At 33.2% G+C, this 27,968-nt stretch overlaps 1 protein-coding gene and 3 long non-coding RNA genes across 6 annotated transcripts in view; 2 read left to right on the forward strand and 2 right to left on the reverse strand.

Annotated features, from left to right (window-relative positions):
• Positions 1-27,968, reverse strand: part of LOC127724673 (phosphatidylinositol-binding clathrin assembly protein LAP-like) — a 488,025-nt gene that overhangs the window by 331,386 nt on the left and 128,671 nt on the right. The gene's annotated exons all lie outside the window — the stretch shown is intronic.
• The window catches only part of LOC127724764 (uncharacterized), a 567,962-nt gene that overhangs the window by 236,126 nt on the left and 303,868 nt on the right, over positions 1-27,968 (forward strand). The window lies entirely within an intron of this gene.
• On the forward strand, positions 118-18,060 carry LOC127724790 (uncharacterized). Its single transcript, XR_007992694.1, has 3 exons — positions 118-340; positions 12,235-13,400; positions 17,931-18,060. It is a non-coding gene; the product is annotated as an uncharacterized LOC127724790 (long non-coding RNA).
• Positions 15,410-27,944, reverse strand: LOC127724767 (uncharacterized). The gene is made up of 2 exons (XR_007992671.1): positions 27,317-27,944; positions 15,410-15,925 (listed from the first exon to the last, which is right to left on the reverse strand). It is a non-coding gene; the product is annotated as an uncharacterized LOC127724767 (long non-coding RNA).

The raw sequence follows: 27,968 nt of genomic DNA on the forward strand, positions 1-27,968 counted from the left end.
GATTAGTTTTATTGTCCCATACAAGAATATATATGGTTTAGGGGTGGGGATCTCAACCGTTTACAAGTTCTTAAACAGTAAGAAGGTGGGAATGACCCCAGGGGATTTGACTTTTATGTCATTTGATTTGTTTTATTGTAACATACAAGAATATATATGGTTTCAGGGTGAGGATCTTGACTGTTTACAAGTTTTCAAAAAAAATAAAATGCTTCGCTGGGCGCAGCTTGATACGACCGCAGAGGTCGAACCCTGAACAGTTGGGGCAAGTATGGACACAACATTCAAGCTTGATACAGCTCTGAATTTGGATTGTGATTAAATATTTGACACAGCATAGGTTTCTGACACAGAAAGAATGTGGTCTAAGAACTTCAATTTTTTTAATTTACCTATTATGGTCCAATGTCCAAAATCAAAATACATGGTTAGATTCAGCATATCAAAGAACCCCATATATTCAATTTTTGTGAATCAATCAAAGTTTAATTTTGGACCCTGATTTGGACTAACTTGAAAACTGGGCCTAAAAATCTAATATTTAAATAGAGTTTAGATTCAGCATTTGAAAGAACCCTATATATATATTTAATTTATGTTGAAATGAAACACAGGTTAATTTTATCCATAATATTTTCTGTGCAAATGGAAATAACCCAAACTGGATAAATAGTTCTCTAAAATAAGATATGATGCAATTTTTCAAATTATAATCAATAATATAATAACAACAACCAGTGATAACTAAGTTCTCTAAAATTAGATATGATTTAACACTCAAACATTGTTAGAATCAGCATATCAAAGAACCAAAGAATTCAATATTTGATGAAATTAAACAAAAGTTTAATTTAGGGTGTATAAAAATGAAAAGCTCAACCGTTTACAAGTTCTTAAACAGGAGGGGGTGGGGGTGACCCAAGGGGACTCACCTTATATTTCATTTGATTAGTTTTATTGTCCCATACAAGAATATATATGGTTTCGGGGTGGGGATCTTAACCATTTACAAGTTTTCAAAAAGAAGGGGGGTGAGGGTTACCCCAGGGGACTTTCCCTCAATTTCATTTGAATTTTTTTATTGTCCCATTCAAGAATATATATGGTTTAGGGGTGCGGATCTCGACCGTTGACAAGTTATCAAAAAGAAGGGGGGTGGGGGTTACCCCCATGGACTTTCCCTATATTTCATTTGATTTGTTTTATTGTCCCATACAAGAATATATATGTATAAGGGGTGGGGATCTCGACTGTTTACAAGTTCTCAAACAGGAGGGGGTTGAGTGACCCCAGGGGACTCGCCTTTTATTTCATTTGATTTGTTTTATTGTCCCATACAAGAATATATATGATTTCGGGGTGGGGATCTTGACCATTTACAAGTTTTCAATAAGAAGGGGGGTGGGGGTTACCCCAGGGGACTTCCCCTCAATTTCATTTGATTTGTTTTATTGACCCATACAAGAATATATATGGTTTAGGGATGGGGATCTTGACCATTTACAAGTTTTCAAAAAGAAGAGGGATGGGGGTGACCCCCTGGACTTCCCCTATATTTCATTTGATAAGTGTTATTGTCCCATACAAGAATATATATGGTTTAGGGGTAGGGATCTCCACTTTTTACAAGTTCTCAAACAGGATGGGGTGGGGGTGACCCCAGGGGACTCGCCTTATATTTCATTTGATTTGTTTTATTGTCCCATACAAGAATATATATGGTTTCAGGGTGGGGATCTTGACCGTTTACAAGTTATCAAATAGAAGGGGGTTGGAGGTGGTCCCGGGGACTCCCCCGATATTTCGTTTGATTTGTTTTTATTGTCCCATACAAGAATATATATGGTTTAGGGGTGGGGATCTCGACCGTTTACAAGATAAGAGCACATTCTCAAATTGAAGGGGGGTTGGGGTAAGAATAAATATGGTTTAGGGAGACTTTATTATATACAAAATGTCTTATAATGAACAGTTAATTTCAAACTTCATTTATACAGTCCTACTAGTAAATATCAAACTTTATATAAACAGTCCTTCAGATCTTATCAGGAAACAGAATTTTTTAAATAAATCTGTCACTGCAATGATTATCATATGCTAAGATATAACCCAGATCTAATTAATAATAAATAATGTAATAATCTTCAAAATGTCTAATAATATAGCTTATAATCATCACCACTTAGGAAATAGATAATTTTCAAATAAATCTGTCACTCCAATTTTTATTGTGAGATAAGACACAATAAGTCATAAAATAATAACAAGAGATAAATATTTTAAAATTCCACTTCTGGATATTAAAAATGGATTTGATTTGTTTTATTGTAACATACAAGAACATAGGTATATGGTTTCAGGGTGGGGATCTTGACCTTTTACAAGTTATTAAAAAGAAGGGGGGTGGTAGTTGCCCCAATGGACTTCCCCTATATTTCATTTGATTTGTTTTATTGTCCTGTAGAGAACAAAAACCAATTTTGGGACATACAGTATACTTACTTACAGACAGACAAGGGTAAAACTTAATGCCCCCTCAACTACAGGCATAAAAGTGTGGCAAACTGATTTGCCAAACTGAAGGACAAACAGACAGAAAGACAGACAGACAGACATACAGCCTACCAAAAAAGTTTCAAACAATTTACCAATGATATTTCGCCAATAACTCAAATTTATTTCCATGAACCAGTAACAAAACATCAAAATACTTCTCTAAAATTAGATATGACTTAACCACTCATAAATCTCTAAAATTAGATATAATTTTATATCTATCAATTAAACACATCACTTTTCAAAACAAATAACTCAAACTTATTTCCATAAACCAGTTAAAAACCAGCAAAATACTTCTCTCAATCAGATATGATGTTATATCTATTTCCATATTATAATCAAATTTAATTAATAGTTGCTTATATTGTTTCTTTCATGTGTCAAAAAATAATACAGATCTGCAACTTATCTATCAATGTCAAAAACTTTATCTCATAATAAAAATAGATTATTATCTAATTAAAAACAAGTTCAGATTCAGCACTTGAAAGAACCCTATATATATTTAATTTATTTTCAAATATAACACAAACTGATTAATTTTCCCAGGGGACCTGCCCTTTATTTCATATGATTTTTTTATTTGTCCAATACAAGGATATATATGGTTTAGGGGCGGGGATCTCGACCATTTACAAGTTCTTAAACAGGAAGAAGGTGGGAATGACCCCAAGGAACTCACCTTTTATTTCATTTCATTTGTTTTATTGTAACATACAAGAATATATGTGGTTTCACGGTGGGGATCTTGACCGTTTACAAGTATTCAAAAAAAAGGAGAGTAGGGGTTACCCCAGGGGACTTCCCCTAAATTTAATTTGCTTTATTTTATTGTCCCATACAAGACTATATATGGTTTAGGGGTGGGGATCTCAACCGTTTACAAGTTTTCAAAAAGAAGGGGGTAGTGTTTACCCCCGTGGACTTCCCCTATATTTCATTTGATTTGATATATTGTCCCATACAAGAATATATATGGTTTCTGGGTGGGAATCTTGACCGTTTACAAGTTATCAAAAAAAAGGGGGGTAGGGGTTACCCAAATGGACTTCCCCTATATTTCATTTGATTAGTTTTATTGTCCCATACAAGAATATATATGGTTTAGGGGTGGGGATCTCAACCGTTTACAAGTTCTAAAACAGAAAGAAGGTGGGGATGACCCCAGGGGATTTGACTTTTATGTCATTTGATTTCTTTTATTGTAACATACAAGAATATATATGGTTTCAGGGTGAGGATCTTGACTGTTTACAAGTTTTCAAAAAAAAAGGGGGGTGGGGGTTACCCCAGGGGACTTCCCCTAAATTTCAATTGATTTGTTTTATTGTCCCATACAAAAATATATATGGTTTAGGGGTGGGGATTTCGACCGTTTACAAGTTCTCAAACAGACACGCTGGGGATGACCCCAGGGGATTTGACTTTTATGTCATTTGATTTGTTTTATTGTAACATACAAGAATATATATGGTTTCAGGGTGAGGATCTTGACTGTTTACAAGTTTTCAAAAAAAAAAGGGGGGTGGGGGTTACCCCAGGGGACTTCCCCTAAATTTCAATTGATTTGTTTTATTGTCCCATACAAGACTATATATGGTATAGGGGTGGGGATCTCAACCGTTTACAAGTTTTCAAAAAGAAGGGGGTAGTGTTTACCCCCGTGGACTTCCCCTATATTTCATTTGATTTGATATATTGTCCCATACAAGAATATATATGGTTTCTGGGTGGGAATCTTGACCGTTTACAAGTTATCAAAAAAAAGGGGGGTAGGGGTTACCCAAATGGACTTCCCCTATATTTCATTTGATTAGTTTTATTGTCCCATACAAGAATATATATGGTTTAGGGGTGGGGATCTCAACCGTTTACAAGTTCTTAAACAGAAAGAAGGTGGGAATGACCCCAGGGGATTTGACTTTTATGTCATTTGATTTGTTTTATTGTAACATACAAGAATATATATGGTTTCAGGGTGAGGATCTTGACTGTTTACAAGTTTTCAAAAAAAATAAAATGCTTCGCTGGGCGCAGCTTGATACGACCGCAGAGGTCGAACCCTGAACAGTTGGGGCAAGTATGGACACAACATTCAAGCTTGATACAGCTCTGAATTTGGATTGTGATTAAATATTTGACACAGCATAGGTTTCTGACACAGAAAGAATGTGGTCTAAGAACTTCAATTTTTTTAATTTACCTATTATGGTCCAATGTCCAAAATCAAAATACATGGTTAGATTCAGCATATCAAAGAACCCCATATATTCAATTTTTGTTGAAATCAAACAAAGTTTAATTTTGGACCCCAACTTGGACCAACTTGAAAACTGGTCCCATAATCAAAAATCTAAACACATGTTTAGATTCAGCATATCAAAGTACCCCAAGAATTCAATTTTTGTTAAAATCAAACTAAGTTTTATTTTGGACCCTTTGGACCTTAATGTAGACCAATTTAAAAAACGGGACCCAAAATTAAAAATCTAAAAACACGTTTAGATTTGGCATATCAAAGAACCCCAATAATTCAATTTTTGATGAAATCAAACAAAGTTTAATTTTGGACCCTTTTGACCACAATATGAACCAATTTGATAGCGGGACTACAAAATAAAAGATCTAAATACATGGTAAGATTCAGCATATCAAAGAACCCCATATATTCAATTTTTGTTGAAATCAAACAAAGTTTAATTTTGGACCCCAATTTGGACCAACTTGAAAACTGGGCCAAAAATCAAAAATCTAAATACATGTTTAGATTCAGCATATCAAAGAACCCATATATTCAATTTTTGTTGAAATCAAACAAAGTTTAATTATGGACCCCAACTTGGACCAACTTGAAAACTGGTCCCATAATCAAAAATCTAAACACATGTTTAGATTCAGCATATCAAAGAACCCCAAAAATTCAATTTTTGTTAAAATCAAACTAAGTTTAATTTTGGACCCTTTGGACCTTAATGTAGACCAATTTAAAAAACGGGACCCAAAATTAAAAATCTAAATACACGGTTAGATTTGGCATATCAAAGAACCCCAATAATTAAATTTTTGATGAAATCAAACAAAGTTTAATTTTGGACCCTTTTGACCTCAATATGAACCAATTTGATAGCGGGCCCACAAATAAAAAATCTAAATACATGGTAAGATTCAGCATATCAAAGAACCCCATATATTCAATTTTTGTTGAAATCAAACAAAGTTTAATTTTGGACCCAAATTTGGACCAACTTGAAAACTGGGCCAAAAATCTAAAATCTAAATACATGTTTAGATTCAGCATATCAAAGAACCCCATATATTCAATTTTTGTTGAAATCAAACAAAGTTTAATTTTGGACCCCAATTTGGACCAACTTGAAAACTGGGCCAAAAATCTAAAATCTAAATACATGTTTAGATTCAGCATATCAAAGAACCCCATATATTCAATTTTTGTTGAAATCAAACAAAGTTTAATTTTGGACCCCAACTTGGACCAACTTGAAAACTGGGCCCATAATCAAAATTCTAAACACATGTTTAGATTCAGCATATCAAAGAACCCCAAGAATTCTATTTTTGTTAAAATCAAACTAAGTTTAATTTTGGACCCTTTGGACCTTAATGTAGACCAATTTAAAAACGGGACCCAAAATTAAAAATCTAAATACACGGTTAGATTTGGCATATCAAAGAACCCCAATAATTCAATTTTTGATGAAATCAAACAAAGTTTAATTTTGGACCCTTTTGACCTCAATATGAACCAATTTGATAGCGGGTCCACAAATAAAAAATCTAAATACATGGTTAGATTCAGCATATCAAAGAACCCCAAGAATTCAATATTTGATGAAATCAAACAAAGTTTAATTTTGGACCCTTTTGACCTCAATGTGGACAAAGTTGATAACGGGGCCCAAAAATCAAAAATCTAAATACATGGTTAGATTCAGCATATCAAAGAACCCCATATATTCAATTTTTGTTGAAATCAAACAAAGTTTAATTTTGGACCCTGATTTGGACCAACTTGAAAACTGGGCCCATAATCAAGAATCTAAATACACGGTTAGATTCGGCATATCAAAGAACCCCAATAATTCAATTTTTGTTAAAATCAAACTAAGTTTAATTTTGGACCCTTTTGACCTTAATGTAGACCAATTTAAAAACGGGGCCCAAAATCCAAAAACTTAATACACGGTTAGATTCAGCATATTAAAGAACCCCAAGAATTCAAGAATAAAACCCCATTGAAATTGATCAAGAAATAAGCAATTTATACGAAGTATCTTCTTTTGCACAATACTGTGCAATTGAATATTTCTTGCTATTGTGCAATACTGTACAATTGACAATTTCTTGCTATTGCGCAATATTGTGCTATTGGATATTTCTTGCTATTGCGCAATACTGTGCAATTGAAGATTTCTTGCTATTGCGCAATACTGTGCAATTGAAGATTTCTTGCTATTGTGCAATACTGTGCAATTGAAAATTTCTTGCTATTGCACAATACTTATTATATAATAATTTACACATCCTGTTTGGTGTGTAACTCCTACCATATCATTATTATTTGCTTTTAAATATTAATCAGAAATAACCAACTTAAAATGGAAAATTTTAAAAGAAAAAAAAAGGAAAAAAAGAAAAAAAAAGAAAAAAAAAAAATCCCCCCCCCAAATTTTTTGAACCCCCTTATGATTCATCACCCCCAAACTCAATCCCAGCCTTCCCTTTGTGGTATGGTACCTTGCAGTACAATTTCAGAGAAATCCATACACTTGAACACAAGTTATTGTCTGGAAACTAGAAAAATGCTTATTTTTGGCCCCTTTTTGGCCCCCAATTCCTAAACGTTTCAGGCAATTACCCCCAAACTCAATTCCAGCTTTCCCTTTGTGATATGGAACCTTGTAGTACAATTTCAGAAATATCCAAACACTTACACACAAGTTATTGTCATGAAACTAGAAAAATGCTTGTTTTTTGCCCCTTTTTTGGCCCCTAATTCCTAAAATTTTGAGGCAATTACCCCCAAAATCAATTACAGCCTTCCCTTTGTGATATGGAACCTTGTGGTACAATGTCAGAGAGATCCATACACTTACACACAAGTTATTGTCTGGAATTACAAAAATGCTTATTTTTGGCCCCTTTTTGGCCCCTGATTCCTTAACTGTTGGTACCATAACCCCCAAAATCAATCCCAACCTTCCTTTCGTGGTATTGAACCTTATGGTAAAATTTCATGGAGATCCATTCACTTAAACTAAAGTTAGAGTGCGAAAACCAATGTGTCTTCGGACGACGACGACGACGACGACGACGACGACGACGACATACCAATATACGACCAAAAAATTTTCAATTTTTACGGTCGTATAAAAAGGGGGTGGTTTTCAAAACTAGAGGCTCTCAAGAGCCTGTGTCGCTCACCTGTATTTACTGATGCTTTGGAAATCATGTAAAATAAGGTTAAAATCATAATTAATAGTATTAGATATTAGATATTATAATGATATCTAAGATAATAACAAAGAAATGCTCCGCAGGGCGCAGCTTGATACGACCGCAGAGGTCGAACCCTGAACAGTTGGGGCAAGTATGGACACAACATTCAAGCTTGATACAGCTCTGAATTTGGATTGTGATTAAATATTTGACACAGCATAGGTTTCTGACACAGAATGAATGTGGTCTAAGAACTTAAAAATTTTAAATTGGACATTCACCTATTATGGTCCAATATCCAAAATCTAAATACATGGTTAGATTCAGCATATCAAAGAACCCCAAGAATTCAATTTTTGATGAAATCAAACAAAGTTTAATTTTAGACCCCGATTTGGACCAACTTGAAAACTGGGCCCATAATCAAAAATCTAAATACATGTTTAGATTCAGCATATCAAAGAACCCTAAAAATTCAATTTTTGTTAAAATCAAACTAAGTTTAATTTTGGACCCTTTGGACCTTAATGTAGACCAATTTGAAAACGGAACCAAAAATTAAGAATCTAAATACACGGTTAGATTAGGCATATCAAAGAACCTCAATAATTCAATTTTTGATGAAATCAAACAAAGTTAAATTTTGGACCCTTTTGACCTCAATGTGGACAAAGTTGATAACGGGGCCCAAAAATCAAAAATCTAAATACATGGTTAGATTCAGCATATCAAAGAACCCCATATATTCAATTTTTGTTGAAATCAAACAAAGTTTAATTTTGGACCCCAATTTGGACCAACTTGAAAACTGGGCCCATAATCAAAAATCTAAATACATGTTTAGATTCAGCATATCAAAGAACACTAAAAATTCAATTTTTGTTAAAATCAAACTAAGTTTAATTTTGGACCCTTTGGACCTTAATGTAGACCAATTTGAAAACGGAACCAAAAATTAAGAATCTAAATACACGGTTAGATTCAGCATATCAAAGAACCCCAATAATTCAATTTTTGATGAAATCAAACAAAGTTAAATTTTGGACCCTTTGGACCTCAATGTGGACCAATTTAAAAACGGGGCCCAAAATCCAAAAACTTAATACACGGTTAGATTCAGCATATTAAAGAACCCCAAGAATTCAAGAATAAAACCCCATTGAAATTGATCAAGAAATAAGCAATTTATACGAAGTATCTTCTTTTGCACAATACTGTGCAATTGAATATTTCTTGCTATTGCGCAATACTGTACAATTGACAATTTCTTGCTATTGCGCAATATTGTGCTATTGGATATTTCTTGCTATTGCGCAATACTGTGCAATTGAAGATTTCTTGCTATTGCGCAATACTGTGCAATTGAAGATTTCTTGCTATTGTGCAATACTGTGCAATTGAAAATTTCTTGCTATTGCACAATACTTATTAGATAATAATTTACACATCCTGTTTGGTGTGTATCTCCTACCATATCATTATTATTTGCTTTTAAATATTAATCAGAAATAACCAACTTAAAATGGAAAATTTTAAAAGAAAAAAAAAAGGAAAAAAAGAAAAAAAAAGAAAAAAAAAAAATCCCCCCCCCAAATTTTTTGAACCCCCTTATGATTCATCACCCCCAAACTCAATCCCAGCCTTCCCTTTGTGGTATGGTACCTTGCAGTACAATTTCAGAGAAATCCATACCCTTGAATACAAGTTATTGTCTGGAAACTAGAAAAATGCTTATTTTTAACCCCTTTTTGGCCCCCAATTCCTAAACGTTTCGGGCAATTACCCCCAAACTCAATTCCAGCTTTCCCTTTGTGATATGGAACCTTGTAGTACAATTTCAGAAATATCCAAACACTTGCACACAAGTTATTGTCTGGAAGTTACAAAAATGCTTATTTTTGGCCCCTTTTTGGCCCCTAATTCCTTAACTGTTGGTACCATAACCCCCAAAATCAATCCCAACCTTCCTTTTGTGGTATTGAACCTCATGGTAAAATTTCATAGAGATTCATTCACTTAAACTAAAGTTAGAGTGCGAAAACCAATGTGTCTTCGGACGACGCCGGACGACGCCAGACGACGACGACAACGACGACGACGCCAACGTCATAACAATATACGACCGCAAAAATTTTTTGCGCTTGTATAAAAACTGCAAAATTTCCTTAAAATTACCAATTCAGGGTCAGCAACCCAACAACAGGTTGTCAGATTTGTCTGAAAATTTCAGGGCAGATAGATCTTGACTTGATAATCAGTTTTACCCATGTCGAATTTACTCTAAATGCTTTGGTTTCAGAGATATAAGCCAAAATCTACATTTTACCCCTATGTTCTATTTTTAGCCATGGCGGCCATCTTGGTTGGTTGGCGGGGTCATCGGACACATTTTTTAAACTAGATACCCCAATGATGATTGTGGCCAAGTTTGGTTAAATTTGGCCCAGTGGTTTCAGAGGAGAAGATTTTTGTAAAAGTTAACAGACGACGCCGGACGATGACGACGACGACGACGATGACAACGACGGACGACGGACGCAAAGTGATGAGAAAAGCTCACTTGGCCCTTCGGGCCGGGTGAGCTAAAAAAGGAGGGTAGCTGTGAACCCGAGGACTATCCCAATATTTCATTTGATTTGTTTTATTGTCCCATACAAGAATATATAAGGTTTAGGAGTAGGGATCTCAACCGTTTACAAGATAAAAGCCCATTATCAAATTGAAGGGGGGTAGGGGTAAGAATATATATGATTAACGGACACTTAATTATCTACAAAATGTCTAATAATGAACAGTAAATTCCATACTTCATTTATACAGTAATACTAGTAAGTTTCAAACTGTATATATACAGTCCTACAGATCTTACCAGAAAACAGAAAATTTTCAAATAAATCTGTCACTCCAATGATTATCATATGCTAAAATATTTCCAAGATCTAATTAATAATGAAAATAAATCATTATCATATGCTGAAATATTTATAATATCTAATTGAACAGAACCATGGTTGTTTAACATAGTACTCTGACATAATTAATAATGTAATAATCTTCAAAATGTCTAATGATATAGCTTATAATCATTACCACTTAGGAAATAGATAATTTTCAAATAAATCTGTCACTCCAATTTTTATTCTGAGATTATTGCTGCTTACAATTATCTCTATCTATAATGAACTTGGCCCAGAAGTTACAGTGGAAAATATTTTGTAAAAATTTACAATAAAATGCTTCGCTGGGCGCAGCTTGATACGACCGCAGAGGTCGAACCCTGAACAGTTGGGGCAAGTATGGATAAAACATTCAAGCTTGATACAGCTCTGAATTTGGATTGTGATTAAATATTTGACACAGCATAGGTTTCTGACACAGAAAGAATATGGTCTAAGAACTTGAATTTTTTTAATTTACCTATTATGGTCCAATGTCAAAAATCAAAATACATGGTTAGATTCAGCATATCAAAGAACCCCATATATTCAATTTTTGTTGAAATCAAACAAAGTTTAATTTTGGACCCCAACTTGGACAAACTTGAAAACTGGGCCCATAATCAAAAATCTAAACACATGTTTAGATTCAGCATATCAAAGAACCCCAAGAATTCAATTTTTGTTAAAATATCAAACTTAGTTTAATTTTGGACCATTTGGACCTTAATAAGTAGACCAATTTAAAAAACGGGACCCAAAATTAAAAATCTAAATACACGTTTAGATTTGGCATATCAAAGAACTCCAATAATACAATTTTTGATGAAATCAAACAAAGTTTAATTTTGGACCCTTTTGATTTCAATATGAACAATTTGATAGCGGGGCCCACAAATAAAAAATCTAAATACATGGTCAGATTCAGCATATCAAAGAACCCCATATATTCAATTTTTGTTGAAATCAAAAAAAGTTTAATTTTGGACCCCAACTTGGACCAACTTGAAAACTGGGCCCATAATCAAAAATCTAAACACATGTTTAGATTCAGCATATCAAAGAACCCCAAGAATTCAATTTTTGTTAAAATCAAACTAAGTTTAATTTTGGACCCTTTGGACCTTAATGTAGATCAATTTAAATAAAATGCTTTGCTGGGGCGCAGCTTGATACGACCGCAGAGGTCGAACCCTGAACAGTTGGGGCAAGTATGGAAACAACATTCAAGCTTGATATAGCTCTGAATTTGGATTGTTATTAAATATTTGACACAGAATAGGTTTCTGACACAGAAAGAATGTGGTCTAAGAACTTGATTTTTTTTAATTTACCTATTATGGTCCAATGTCCAAAATCAAAATACATGGTTAGATTCAGCATATCAAAGAACCCCATATATTCAATTTTTGTTAAAATCAAACAAAGTTTAATTTTGGACCCCAACTTGGACCAACTTGAAAACTGGGCCCATAATCAAAAATCTAAACACATGTTTAGATTCAGCATATCAAAGAACCCCAAGAATTCAATTTTTGCTAAAATCAAATTAAGTTTAATTTTGGACCCTTTGGACCTTAATGTAGACCAATTTAAAAAACAGGACTTAAAATTAAAAATCTAAATACACGGTTAGATTTGGAATATCAAAGAACCCCATATATTCAATTTTTGATGAAATCAAACAAAGTTTAATTTTGGACCCCAACTTCAACCAACTTGAAAACTGGGCCCATAATCAAAAATCTAAACACATGTTTAGATTCAGCATATCAAAGAACCCCAAGAATTCAATTTTTGTTAAAATCAAACTAAGTTTAATTTTGGACCCTTTGGACCTTAATGTAGATCAATTTAAATAAAATGCTTTGCTGGGGCGCAGCTTGATACGACCGCAGAGGTCGAACCCTGAACAGTTGGGGCAAGTATGGAAACAACATTCAAGCTTGATATAGCTCTGAATTTGGATTGTTATTAAATATTTGACACAGCATAGGTTTCTGACACAGAAAGAATGTGGTCTAAGAACTTGATTTTTTTTAATTTACCTATTATGGTCCAATGTCCAAAATCAAAATACATGGTAAGATTCAGCATATCAAAGAACCCCATATATTCAATTTTTGTTAAAATCAAACAAAGTTTAATTTTGGACCCCAACTTGGACAAACTTGAAAACTGGGCCCATAATCAAAAATCTAAACACATGTTTAGATTCAGCATATCAAAGAACCCCAAGAATTCAATTTTTGCTAAAATCAAACTAAGTTTAATTTTGGACCCTTTATACCTTAATGTAGACCAATTTAAATAAAATGCTTCGCTGGGGCGCAGCTTGATACGACCGCAGAGGTCGAACCCTGAACAGTTGGGGCAAGTATGGACACAACATTCAAGCTTGATACAGCTCTGAATTTGGATTGTTATTAAATATTTGACACAGCATAGGTTTCTGACACAAAAAGAATGTGGTCTAAGAACTTGAATTTTTTTAATTTACCTATTATGGTCCAATGTCCAAAATCAAAATACATGGTTAGATTCAGCATATCAAAGAACCCCATATATTCAATTTTTGTTAAAATCAAACAAAGTTTAATTTTGGACCCCAACTTGGACAAACTTGAAAACTGGGCCCATAATCAAAAATCTAAACACATGTTTAGATTCAGCATATCAAAGAACCCCAAGAATTCAATTTTTGCTAAAATCAAACTAAGTTTAATTTTGGACCCTTTGGACCTTAATGTAGACCAATTTAAAAAACAGGACTTAAAATTAAAAATCTAAATACACGATTAGATTTGGAATATCAAAGAACCCCAATAATTCAATTTTTGATGAAATCAAACAAAGTTTAATTTTGGACCCTTTTGACCTCAATATGAACCAATTTGATAGCGGGGCCCACAAATAAAAAATCTAAATTCATGGTTAGATTCAGCATATCAAAGAACCCCATATATTCAATTTTTGTTGAAATAAAAAAAAGTTTAATTTTGGACCCCAACTTGGACCAACTTGAAAACTGGGCCCATAATCAAAAATCTAAACACATGTTTAGATTCAGCATATCAAAGAACCCCAAGAATTCAATTTTTGTTAAAATCAAACTAAGTTTAATTTTGGACCCTTTGGACCTCAATAAAGACCAATTTAAAAAACGGGACCCAACTTAAAAATCTAAAAACACGGTTAGATTTGGCATATCTAAGAACCCCAATAATTCAATTTTCGATGAAATCAAACAAAGTTTAATTTTGGACCCTTTTGACCTCAATATGAACCAATTTGATAGCAGGGCCTACAAATAAAAAATCTAAATACATGGTTAGATTCAGCATATCAAAGAACCTCATATATTCAATTTTTGTTGAAATCAAACAAAGTTTAATTTTGGACCCCAATTTGGACCAACTTGAAAACTGGGCCCTAATCAAAAATCTAAATACATGTTTAGATTCAGCATATCAAAGAACCCCATATATTCAATTTTTGTTAAAATCAAACAAAGTTTAAATACTGGACCCTATCTTGGACCAACTTGAAAACTGGGCCCATAATCAAAAATCTAAACACATGTTTAGATTCAGCAAATCAAAGAACCCCAAGAATTCAATTTTTGTTAAAATCAAACTAAGTTTAATTTTGGACCCTTTGGACCTCAATGTAGACCAATTTAAAAAACAGGACCCAAAATTAAAAACCTAAATACACGGTTAGATTTGGAATATCAAAGAACCCCAATAATTCAATTTTAGATGAAATCAAACAAAGTTTAATTTTGGACCCTTTTGACCTCAATATGAACCAATTAGATAACGGGGTCCACAAATAAAAAATCTAAATACATGGTTAGATTCAGCATATCAAAGAACCCCATATATTCAATTTTTGTTGAAATCAAACAAAGTTTAATTTTGGACCCCAATTTGGACCAACTTGAAAACTGGGCCAAAAATCAAAAAATCTAAATACATGTTTAGATTCAGCATATCAAAGAACCTCATATATTCAATTTTTGCTAAAATCAAACAAAGTTTAATTTTGGACCCTTTGGACATTAATGTAGACCAATTTGAAAACTGGACCCAAAATTAAAAATCTAAATACACTGTTAGATTCGGCATAACAAATAAATAAATGTGATCAAAGATTTTACAAATCTAATGCGCCATACTGTGCAATTAAAGATTACTTCTTGAAATTTTTCAATTCTGATATCTGAAATGAGAAAAAATTGACCCCCCACAATTTCTTTTTACCCCCCCCCCCCCTTTTTCCCCCAAAAAAATTCTTTCCCTCAAGATATGGTCATAATCTCAATTCAAATTTCCAATGGAGTTGGCAACCATAATTACCCATTTAAATTTACCATAGTGCTAACTTAATCTATTTTATAATAGAATTAATAAAAATATAGTGTCAAATCTTTCATATGGATTTTTTTGTAAAAAAAAAAGATGAAAACATTTGCAGATATTTTTACTGGTCTTCCTTTATAAATATGCATTTCTTTAAACATAATTTAAAAGCAGTGTAAGGGAAGTAACCAAAACGTTGTATTTGGATTACCTCCCTTACACTGTTTTAGATTATCTTTATTGTTCATTAACCATTACTTTATACATAATTTAAATGCAGTGTAAGGGAGATAATTTCAATGATGTATTTGATTTATCTCCCTTACACTGCTTTAAATTATGTTTTGTACTAAAGTATTTGTCCATTAACCAGGACAACCTTGTTTTTCCCCCTTTTTTGCCCCTAATTCCTTAACGGTTTGAGTCATAACCCCCAAAGCAAATCCTAACCATCCCTTTGTGGTATGGAAACTTGTAGTATAATTTCAGAGAGATCCATACACCGTTCCACAGTTATTGTCTGGAAACTAGAAAATGCTCATTTTTGGCCCCTTTTTGGCCCCTAATTCCTTAACTGTTGGTACCATAACCCCCAAAATCAATCCCAACCTTCCTTTTGTGGTATTTAACCTTATGGTAAAATTTCAAAAAGATCCATTCACTTAAACTAAAGTTAGAGTGCGAAAACCAATATGTATTCGGACGACGACGCCGGACGACGACAACGACGACGCCAACGTCATACCAATATACGACCACAAAATTTTTTTGCGGTCGTATAAAAACAGGACTTAAAATTAAAAATCTAAATACACGGTTAGATTTGGAATATCAAAGAACCCCAATAATTCAATTTTTGATGAAATCAAACAAAGTTTAATTTTGGACCCTTTTGACCTCAATATGAACCAGTTTGATAGCGGGGCCCACAAATAAAAAATCTAAATTCATGGTTACCGTAGAAAGGCTTGTATAGTCCGCGGTTTTATTCTCCAAAATTGGACCTTCCAGACGGGGTGGGGACTATAGAGTACAATAAGCAAGAAATAAGAGAAAAATTTCAATTTCGCATGCGAGGTGGTTTGTTTACGTTCTGCCATCTTTGTTATTTATATTGTAGAGGGCGTTCTTATCATTTTTCAAACTAATAATTTTAACTCATCCATATTAATAAGTTATTTCTATTCAATATCAAATTAATACTGATAAATATAAAAACTAAACCTTTCATTACAAATTTCTCGTTTCTTTTCAATGCATTGGTTGAAATAAACTGGTATCTGCTTGATTGAAACGATACAAACATAGTGAAAAAGACAACCGTAAACCAGCTTAGAATTTGTAAACTACAAAACGTAATCGGTTATTGTTCGTTCCGTTTTGGTGTTTTATACCGACTAATATGGTTTGTATTAGCTTAAGACCCTTCAAACATTAATGTGATAGATATATTAAAGACTGTTCTACAAAAGGATGGAACTGTTTTACTTTCAAAGTCATATTATAGTGATATCTGTTATGTACGGATTTCGACTCTCACCGGTTAGTTTCTTCTTTTACACGTGCTTTTCAAACTTCCTGTTTAAACATACACAAGTTTCTAAATTGTTTTTTAAGTGAATTAAACTTATTTTAACAATCATGAAGCGTTCTAGAATCATTTACAAGCAGTTTCAGCTTCTGTTTGATGATGGAAAACAGGTTTTCCCAAGATAATACCGCAAACGACCGCACAGGATTTGAAATTACCGGAGTTTCATTAGACCTTTTCTAACAGTTACAAAAAGTTTTTTTACCTAAAATTTCGTGGGGAGAAGGGGGTGCGGACTATGTACCAGTGCGAACTATACAAGCCTTTCTACGGTAGATTCAGCATATCAAAGAACCCCATATATTCAATTTTTGTTGAAATCAAAAAAAGTTTAATTTTGGACCCCAACTTGGACCAACTTGAAAACTGACCCATAATCAAAAATCTAAACACATGTTTAGATTCAGCATATCAAAGAACCCCAAAAATTCAATTTTTGATGAAAACAAACAAAGTTTAATTTTGGACCCTTTTGACCTCAATATGAACCAATTTGATAGCGGGGCCCACAAATAAAAAATCTAAATAAATGGTTAGATTCAGCATATCAAAGAACCTCATATATTCAATTTTTGTTGAAATCAAACAAAGTTTAATTTTGGACCCCAATTTGGACCAACTTGAAAACTGGGCCCATAATCAAAAATCTAAATACATGTCTAGATTCAGCATATCAAAGAACCCCATATATTCAATTTTTGTTGAAATCAAACAAAGTTTAAATACTGGACCCTATCTTGAACCAACTTAAAAACTGGGCCCATAATCAAAAATCTAAACACATGTTTAGATTCAGCATATCAAAGAACCCCAAGAATACAATTTTTGTTAAAATCAAACTAAGTTTAATTTTGGCCCTTTGGACCTTAATGTAGACCAATTAAAATAAAATGCTTCGCTGGGGCGCAGCTTGATACGACCGCAGAGGTCCAACCCTGAACAGTTGGGGCAAGTATGGACACAACATTCAAGCTTGATACAGCTCTGAATTTGGATTGTTATTAAATATTTGACACAGCATAGGTTTCTGACACAGAAAGAATGTAGTCTAAGAACTTGAATTTTTTTAATTTACCTATTATGGTCCAATGTCCAAAATCAAAATACATGGTTAGATTCAGCATATCAAAGAACCCCATATATTCAATTTTTGTTAAAATCAAACAAAGTTTAATTTTGGACCCCAATTTGGACAAACTTGAAAACTGGGCCCATAATCAAAAATCTAAACACATGTTTAGATTCAGCATATCAAAGAACCCCAAGAATTCAATTTTTGCTAAAATCAAACTAAGTTTAATTTTGGACCCTTTGGACCTTAATGTAGACCAATTTAAAAAACGGGACTTAAAATTAAAAATCTAAATACACGGTTAGATTTGGAATATCAAAGAACCCCAATAATTCAATTTTTGATGAAATCAAACAAAGTTTAATTTTGGACCCTTTTGACCTCAATATGAACCAATTTGATAGCGGGGCCCACAAATAAAAAATCTAAATTCATGGTTAGATTCAGCATATCAAAGAACCCCATATATTCAATTTTTGTTGAAATCAAAAAAAGTTTAATTTTGGACCCCAACTTGGACCAACTTAAAAACTGGGCCCATAATCAAAAATCTAAACACATGTTTAGATTCAGCATATCAAAGAACCCCAAGAATTCAATTTTTGTTAAAATCAAACTAAGTTTAATTTTGGACCCTTTGGACCTCAATGAAGACCAATTTAAAAAACGGGACCCAAATTAAAAATCTAAAAACACGGTTAGATTTGGCATATCAAACAACCCCAATAATTCAATTTTCGATGAAATCAAACAAAGTTTAATTTTGGACACTTTTGACCTCAATATGAACCAATTTGATAGCGGGGCCCACAAATAAAAAATCTAAATACATGGTTAGATTCAGCATATCAAAGAACCTCATATATTCAATTTTTGTTGAAATCAAACAAAGTTTAATTTTGGACCCCAATTTGGACCAACTTGAAAACTGGGCCCATAATCAAAAATCTAAATACATGTTTAGATTCAGCATATCAAAGAACCCCATATATTCAATTTTTGTTGAAATCAAACAAAGTTTAAATACTGGACCCTATCTTGGACCAACTTGAAAACTGGGCCCATAATCAAAAATCTAAACACATGTTTAGATTCAGCAAATCAAAGAACCCCAAGAATTCAATTTTTGTCAAAATCAAACTAAGTTTAATTTTGGACCCTTTGGACCTCAATGTAGACCAATTTAAAAAACAGGACCCAAAATTAAAAACCTAAATACACGATTAGATTTGGAATATCAAAGAACCCCAATAATTCAATTTTAGATGAAATCAAACAAAGATTAATTTTGGACCCTTTTGACCTCAATATGAACTAATTAGATAACGGGGTCCACAAATAAAAAATCTAAATACATGGTTAGATTCAGCATATCAAAGAACCTCATATATTCAATTTTTGTTGAAATCAAACAAAGTTTAATTTTGGACCCCAATTTGGACCAACTTGAAAACTGGGCCAAAAATCAAAAATCTAAATACATGTTTAGATTCAGCATATCAAAGAACCTCATATATTCAATTTTTGCAATATCAAACATAGTTTAATTTTGGACCCTTTGGACATTAATGTAGACCAATTTGAAAACTGGACCCAATATTAAAAATCTAAATACACTGTTAGATTCGGCATAACAAATAAATAAATGTGATCAAAGATTTTACAAATCTAATGCGCCATACTGTGCAATTAAAGATTACTTCTTGAAATTTTTCAATATTTGAAATTTGAAAAAAAAATAATATTTGAAGAATAATTCTTTTTAATTTCTGAAATCTGAAATGAGAAAAAATTGGCCCCCCACAATTTCTTTTTATCCCCCCCCCTTTTTCCCCCAAAAAAATTCTTTCCCTCAAGATATGGTCATAATCTCAATTCAAATTTCCAATGGAGTTGGCAACCATAATTACCCATTTAAATTTACCATAGTGCTAACTTAATCTATTTTATAATAGAATTAATAAAAATATAGTGTCAAATCTTTCATATGGATTTTTTTGTAAAAAAAAAAGATGAAAACATTTGCAGATATTTTTACTGGTCTTCCTTTATAAATATGCATTTCTTTAAACATAATTTAGAAGCAGTGTAAGGGAAGTAACCAAAACGTTGTATTTGGATTACCTCCCTTACACTGTTTTAGATTATCTTTATTGTTCATTAACCATTACTTTATACATAATTTAAAAGCAGTGTAAGGGAGATAATTTCAATGATGTATTTGATTTATCTCCCTTACACTGTTAAATTATGTTTAGTACTAAAGTATTTGTCCATTAACCAGGACAACCTTGTTTTTCCCCCTTTTTTGCCCCTAATTCCTAAACGGTTTGAGCCATAACCCCCCTAAAGCAAATCCTAACCATCCCTTTGTGGTATGGAAACTTGTAGTATAATTTCAGAGAGATCCATACACCGTTCCACAGTTATTGTCTGGAAACTAGAAAATGCTCATTTTTGGCCCCTTTTTGACCCCTAATTCCTTAACTGTTGGTACCATAACCCCCAAAATCAATCCCAACCTTCCTTTTGTGGTATTTAACCTTATGGTCAAATTTCAAAAAGATCCATTCACTTAAACTAAAGTTAGAGTGCGAAAACCAATATGTATTCGGACGACGACGCCGGACGACGACGACGACGCCGGACGACGACGACGACGACGACGACGACGACGCCAACGTCATACCAATATACGACCACAAAATTTTTTTGCGGTCGTATAAAAACAGGACCCAAAATTAAAAATCTAAATACACGGTTAGATTTGGAATATCAAAGAACCCCAATAATTCAATTTTAGATGAAATCAAACAAAGTTTAATTTTGGATCCTTTTGACCTCAATATGAACCAAACACATGTTTAGATTCAGCATATCAAAGAACCCCAAGAATTCAATTTTTGTTAAAATCAAACTAAGTTTAATTTTGAACCCTTTGGACCTTAATGTAGACCAATTTAAATAAACTGCTCCGCTGAGCGCAGCTAGATACGCCCGCAGAGGTCCAACCCTGAACAGTTGGGGCAAAAATGGACACAATATTCAAGCTTGATACAGGTTTGAATTTGGATTGTAATTAAATATTTGACATATTATAGGTTTCTGAATAAATGTAGTCAAAGAACTTGAAATTGGTTATATGAATTGAATTTATATTATATTAGATTTCTTGCTGTTGTACAATACACTGTGTTGTTGTGCAATTCACTGTGCTGTTGCGCGATACTTAGTAAATCTGTTGTCAGACTATAAACAAATAAAATCTTATAACAAGGAAACGTAAAATCGAAAATTTATAAAAATCAAAAGGGAGCTTACATCAATAGATATAAACAATTTACCAAAGTTTCATAAAAAATGCTTACAGCATTTTTGAGTTATTGTCTGAAAACTGGAAAATCCCCCTTTTTGTAATGAAAAAAAAACCCATAAATCGAAAATGTATAGTCTAAAATTTATAAAAATCAAAAGGGAGCTCATGTCGATAGAAATAAACAATTCACCAAAGTTTCTTGCAAATTGGTGAAATTGTTTTTGAGTTATTGTCCGAAAACTGGAAAATCCCCCCTTTTTTAATGAATAAAACCCAAAAACTCGGAAACGGTACATCTGAAATTTATAAAAAACGAAAGGGAGCTCATGTCAATAGATATACACAATTCACAAAAGTTTCATGCAAATTGGTGAAATTGTTTTCGAGTTATTGTCCGAAAACTAGAAAATCCCCCCTTTTTTAATGAATAAAACCCCAAAACTCAAAAACGGTAAATCCGAAATTTATTAAAAACGAAAGGGAGCTCACATCAATAGATATAAACAATTTCCCAAAGTTTTATGCATATTGGTTAAAGTGTTTTTGAATTAATGTCCGACATGTTGATGACGGACGGACGGACAGACGGACGGACAACGGTATACCATAATACGTCCCGTATACGGGCGTATAAAAACAGGACCCAAAATTAAAAATCTAAATACACGGTTAGATTTGGCATATCAAAGAACCCCAATAATTCAATTTTTGATGTATTCAAACGAAGTTTAATATTGGACCCTTTTGACCGCAATATGAACCAATTTGATAGGAGGGTCCACAAATAAAAAATCTAAATACATGGTTAGATTCAGCATATCAAAGAACCCCATATATTCAATTTTTGTTGAAATCAAACAAAGTTTAATTTTGGACCCCAATTTGGACCAACTTGAAAACTGGGCCAAAAATCAAAAATCTAAATATATGTTTAGATTCAGCATATCAAAGAAAACCATATATATTTAATTTTTGTTAAAATCAAACAAAGTTTAATTTTGGACCCTTTGGACCTTAATGTAGACCAATTTGAAAACTGGACCCAAAATTAAAAATCTAAATACACAGTTAGATTCGGCATAACAAATAAATAAATGTGGTCAAAGATTTTACAAATCTAATGCGCCATACTGTGCAATTAAAGATTACTTCTTGAAATTTTTCAATATTTGAAATTTGAAAAAAAAATAATATTTGAAGAATAATTCTTTTTAATTTCTGAAATCTGAAATGAGAAAAAATTGAACCCCCCCCCCTTTTTCCCCCAAAAAATTCTTTCCCTCAAGATATGGTCATAATCTCAATTCAAATTTCCAATGGAGTTTGCAACCATAATTACCCATTTAAATTTACCATAGTGCTAACTTAATCTATTTTATAATAGAATTTAAAATATAGTGTCAAATCTTTCATATGGTTTTTTTTGTAAAAAAAAAGATGCAACTTTTGCAGATATTTTTACTGGTCTTCCTTTATAAATATGCATTTCTTTAAACATACTTTAAAAGCAGTGTAAGGGAAGTAACCAAAATGTTGTATTTGGATTACCTCCCTTACACTGTTTTAAATTATCTTAATTGTTCATTAACCATTACTTTATACATAATTTAAAAGCAGTGTAAGGGAGGTAATTTCAATGATGTATTTGATTTATCTCCCTTAAACTGCTTTAAATTATGTTTTGTACTAAAGTATTTGTCCATTAACCAGGACAACCTTGTTTTTCCCCCTTTTTTGCCCCTAATTCCTAAACGGTTTGAGCCATAACCCCCCAAAGCAAATCCTAACCATCCCTTTGTGGTATGGAAACTTGTAGTATAATTTCAGAGAGATCCATACACCGTTCCACAGTTATTGTTTGGAAACTAGAAAATACTTATTTTTGGCCCCTTTTTGGCCCCTAATTCCTTAACTGTTGGTACCATAACCCCCAAAATCAATCCCAACCTACCTTATGTGGTATTTAACTTTATGGTAAAATTTCAAAGAGATCCATTCACTTAAACTAAAGTTAGAGTGGGAAAACCAATGTGTCTTCGGACGACAACGATGACCCCAACGTCATACAAATATACGACCGCAAAAAATAATAAAATGCTCCGCAGGGCGCAGCTTGATATGACCGCAGAGGTCGAACCCTGAACAGTTGGAGCAAGTATGGACACAACATTCAAGCTTGATACAGCTTTGCATTTGGATTGTGATTAAATATTTGACACAGCATAGGTTTCTGACACAGAATGAATGTGGTCTAAGAACTTAAAAATTTTAAATTGGACATTCACCTATTATGGTCCAATATCCAAAATCTAAATACATGGTTAGATTCAGCATATCAAAGAACCCCAAGAATTCAATTTTTGATGAAATCAAACAAAGTTTAATTTTGGACCCTTTTGACCTCAATGTGGACAAAGTTGATAACGGGGCCCAAAAATCAAAAATCTAAATACATGGTTAGATTCAGCATATCAAAGAACCCCATATATTCAATTTTTGTTGAAATCAAACAAAGTTTAATTTTGGACCCCGATTTGGACCAACTTGAAAACTGGCCCATAATCAAAAATCTAAATACATGTTTAGATTCAGCATATCAAAGAACCCCAAGAATTCAATTTTTGTTAAAATCAAACTAAGTTTAATTTTGGACCCTTTGGACCTTAATGTAGACCAATTTGAAAACGGAACCAAAAATTAAGAATCTAAATCAAGGCTTCCTAAACGGTCATATATTCCGGACATTTGTATAATGTCCGGTAAAAGTCCGGCTGGGCAAAGCATGAAACGGTCATCTACTTTTAAGTTTTCAAGGCTTTCTTAAGAGACGGTCATTTTAACATAATTCGCGATCTTTTTGACCCAACCTTTTGCCTTTAACAGCCACACATTTCCGGTCATAAAAGTGACATGATCATTAAGTACTATCAAAACAACCCCTACTTTAATACCTTCTCATTTTAATCAAGGCTAATTAGTTGTCGAACAGCTGAAATTTACCTGTTCAGGTGACAGGTAAACTATTTTGAACCGGACATTGATCGGTCTATTCAAAGTTATTTTCTTACATTTCAGCGGTTTGCATCTAACTAATTTAGTCAAAAAGATTTAAATTATCAGAAATACGTTTACAAATATGATTTGATGAAAAAATTTAAAAGGTGAAAATGAAAAATCGTCATAACCACGTTGTTTGATCAGAGACATGTCTCTGTTTGAACTAGTACACGTGTGCGCAGGTGTGAAATTTAGTTATGCATCCTAATTTCCTCAAAAAATGCTTAAATTGTCATTGATACCTTTCTCTCATGTTTATTTCGAATATTTTCTTGAAGAAATAACGTAGAAAGAGCTACGTACGCTCATTCATGCTTTGCACACGTACACGGAATTTACGTATCCGTCTCTGGTCCATGTTTTACCGTTGTCAAGATAAGATCCGGTATAAGATTTTAACGAATGTAAAGTTTTTGACAACGTTATTTTGCACAAATAAAGACTCTAAGGCAAATATAAGTACGCTGATGTTGCACACTTCGAATGATGCACTGCCAATTTAACAGTTTACGTCAGAACTTCGAATTTGAATCAAAAAAAGTTTAATATCGTTTTTTTTTAATGTCAATCATTGCAGGAACATATATATAGATATACTTTTCCCAGATCATTGATATGGCCAACTCAGCAACTGAATACCATAATTGCCTTTTGTTTATTTACTCTTAAGGGATTAAAATCGGGATAATATATAAAATGTCCGGCTGGCTAAAAATAATTTTGGGAGCCCTGATCTAAATACACGGTTAGATTCGGCATATCAAAGAACCCCAATAATTCAATTTTTGATAAAATCAAACAAAGTTTAATTTTGGACCCTTTGGACCTCAATGTGGACCAATTTAAAAATGGGCCCCAAAATCCAATAAAATGCTCCGCAGGGCACAGCTTGATACGACCGCAGAGGTCGAACCCTGAACAGTTGGGGCAAGTATGGATACAACATTCAAGCTTGATACAGCTTTGCATTTGGATTGTGATTAAATATTTGACACAGCATAGGTTTCTGACACAGAATGAATGTGGTCTAAGAACTTAAAAATTTTAAATTGGAAATTCACCTATTATGGTCCAATATCCAAAATCTAAATACATGGTTAGATTCAGCATATCAAAGAACCCCAAGAATTCAATTTTTGATGAAATCAAACAAAGTTTAATTTTGGACCCTTTTGACCTCAATGTGGACAAAGTTGATAACGGGGCCCAAAAATCAAAAATCTAAATACATGGTTAGATTCAGCATATCAAAGAACCCCATATATTCAATTTTTGTTGAAATCAAACAAAGTTTAATTTTGGACCCCGATTTGGACCAACTTGAAAACTGGGCCCATAATCAAAAATCTAAATACATGTTTAGATTCAGCATATCAAAGAACCCTAAGAATTCAATTTTTGTTAAAATCAAACTAAGTTTAATTTTGGACCCTTTGGACATTAATGTAGACCAATTTGAAAACGGAACCAAAAATTAAGAATCTAAATACACGGTTAGATTCGGCATATCAAAGAACCCCAATAATTCAATTTTTGATGAAATCAAACAAAGTTAAATTTTGGACCCTTTGGACCTCAATGTGGACCAATTTAAAAATGGGGCCCAAAATCCAAAAACTGAATACCCGGTTAGATTCAGCATATTAAAGAACCCCAAGAATTCAAGAATAAAACCCCATTGAAATTGGTCAACAAATAAACAATTTATACGAAGTATCTTCTTTTGCACAATACTGTGCAATTAAATATTTCTTGCTATTGTGCAATACTGTACAATTGACAATTTCTTGCTATTGCGCAATATTGTGCTATTTGATATTTCTTGCTATTGCGCAATACGGTGCAATTGAAGATTTCTTGCTATTGCGCAATACTGTGCAATTGAAGATTTCTTGCTATTGTGCAATACTGTGCAATTGAAAATTTCTTGCTATTGCACAATACTTATTATATAATAATTTACACATCCTGTTTGGTGTGTATCTCCTACCATATCATTATTATTTGCTTATAAATATAAATCAGAAATAACCAACTTAAAATGGAAAATTTTAAAAGAAAAAAAAAAGGAAAAAAAGAAAAAAAAGGAAAAAAAAAAAAAATCCCCCACCCCCAATTTTTTGAACATCTTATGATTCATCACCCCCAAACTTAATCCCAGCCTTCCCTTTGTGGTATGGTACCTTGCAGTACAATTTCAGAGAGATCCATACACTTGAACACAAGTTATTGTCTGGAAACTAGGAAAATGTGTTTTTTGGCCCCTTTTTGGCCCCAAATTCCTAAACGTTTAGGGCAATTACCCCAAAACTCAAACCCAGCTTTCCCTTTGTGACATGGAACCTTGTAGTACAATTTCAGAAAGATCCATACACTAACACACAAGTTATTGTCCTGAAACTAGAAAAATGCTTGTTTTTTGCCCCTTTTTGGCCCCTAATTCCTAAAATATTGAGGCAATTACCCCCATCATCAATCCCAGCATTCCCTTTGTGGTATGGTACATTGCAGTACAATTTCAGAGAGATCCATACACTTGAACACAAGTTATTGTCTGGAAACTAGAAAAATGCTTATTTTTGGCCCCTTCTTGGCCCCCAATTCCTAAACGTTTCGGCAATTACCCCCAAACTCAATTCCAGCTTTCCCTTTGTGATATGGAACCTTGTAGTACAATTTCAGAAAGATCCATACACTTACACACAAGTTATTGTCATGAAACTAGAAAAATGCTTGTTTTTTGCCCCTTTTTGGCCCCTAATTCCTAAAATTTTGAGGCAATTACCCCCAAAATCAATCCCAGCATTCCTTTTGTGATATGGAACCTTGTGGTACAATGTCAGAGAGATCCATACACTAACACACAAGTTATGTCTGGAAGTTACAAAAATGATTATTTTTGGCCCCTTTTTGGCCCCTAATTCCTTTACTGTTGGTACCATAACCCCCAAAATCAATCCCAACCTTCCTTTTGTGGTATTGAACCTTATGGTTAAATTTCATAGAGATCCATTCACTTAAACTAAAGTTAGAGTGCGAAAACCAATGTGTCTTCGGACGACGCCGGACAACGCCAGGCGACGACGACGACGACGCCGCCAACGTCATACCAATATACAACCACAAAAATTTTTTTGCGGTCGTATAAAAACTAAATACACGGTTAGATTCAGCATATTAAAGAACCCTAAGAATTCAAGAATAAAACCCCATTGAAATTGGTCAAGAAATAAGCAATTTATACGAAGTATCTCCTTTTGCACAATACTGTGCAATTAAATATTTCTTGCTATTGTGCAATACTGTACAATTGACAATTTCTTGCTATTGCGCAATATTGTGCAATTGGATATTTCTTGCTATTGCGCAATACTGTGCAATTGAAGATTTCTTGCTATTGCCCAATACTGTGCAATTGAAGATTTCTTGCTATTGTGCAATACTGTGCAATTGAAAATTTCTTGCTATTGCACAATACTTATTATATAATAATTTACACATCCTGTTTGGTGTGTATCTCCTACCATATCATTATTATTTGCTTTTAAATATAAATTAGAAATAACCAACTTAAAATGGAAAATTTTAAAAGAAAAAAAAAAGGAAACCCTCCCCC

The sequence above is a fragment of the Mytilus californianus genome, unplaced genomic scaffold, assembly GCF_021869535.1.
Source record: "Mytilus californianus isolate M0D057914Y unplaced genomic scaffold, xbMytCali1.0.p SCAF_14, whole genome shotgun sequence".
In the NCBI taxonomy this organism is placed as follows: domain Eukaryota; kingdom Metazoa; phylum Mollusca; class Bivalvia; order Mytilida; family Mytilidae; genus Mytilus; species Mytilus californianus.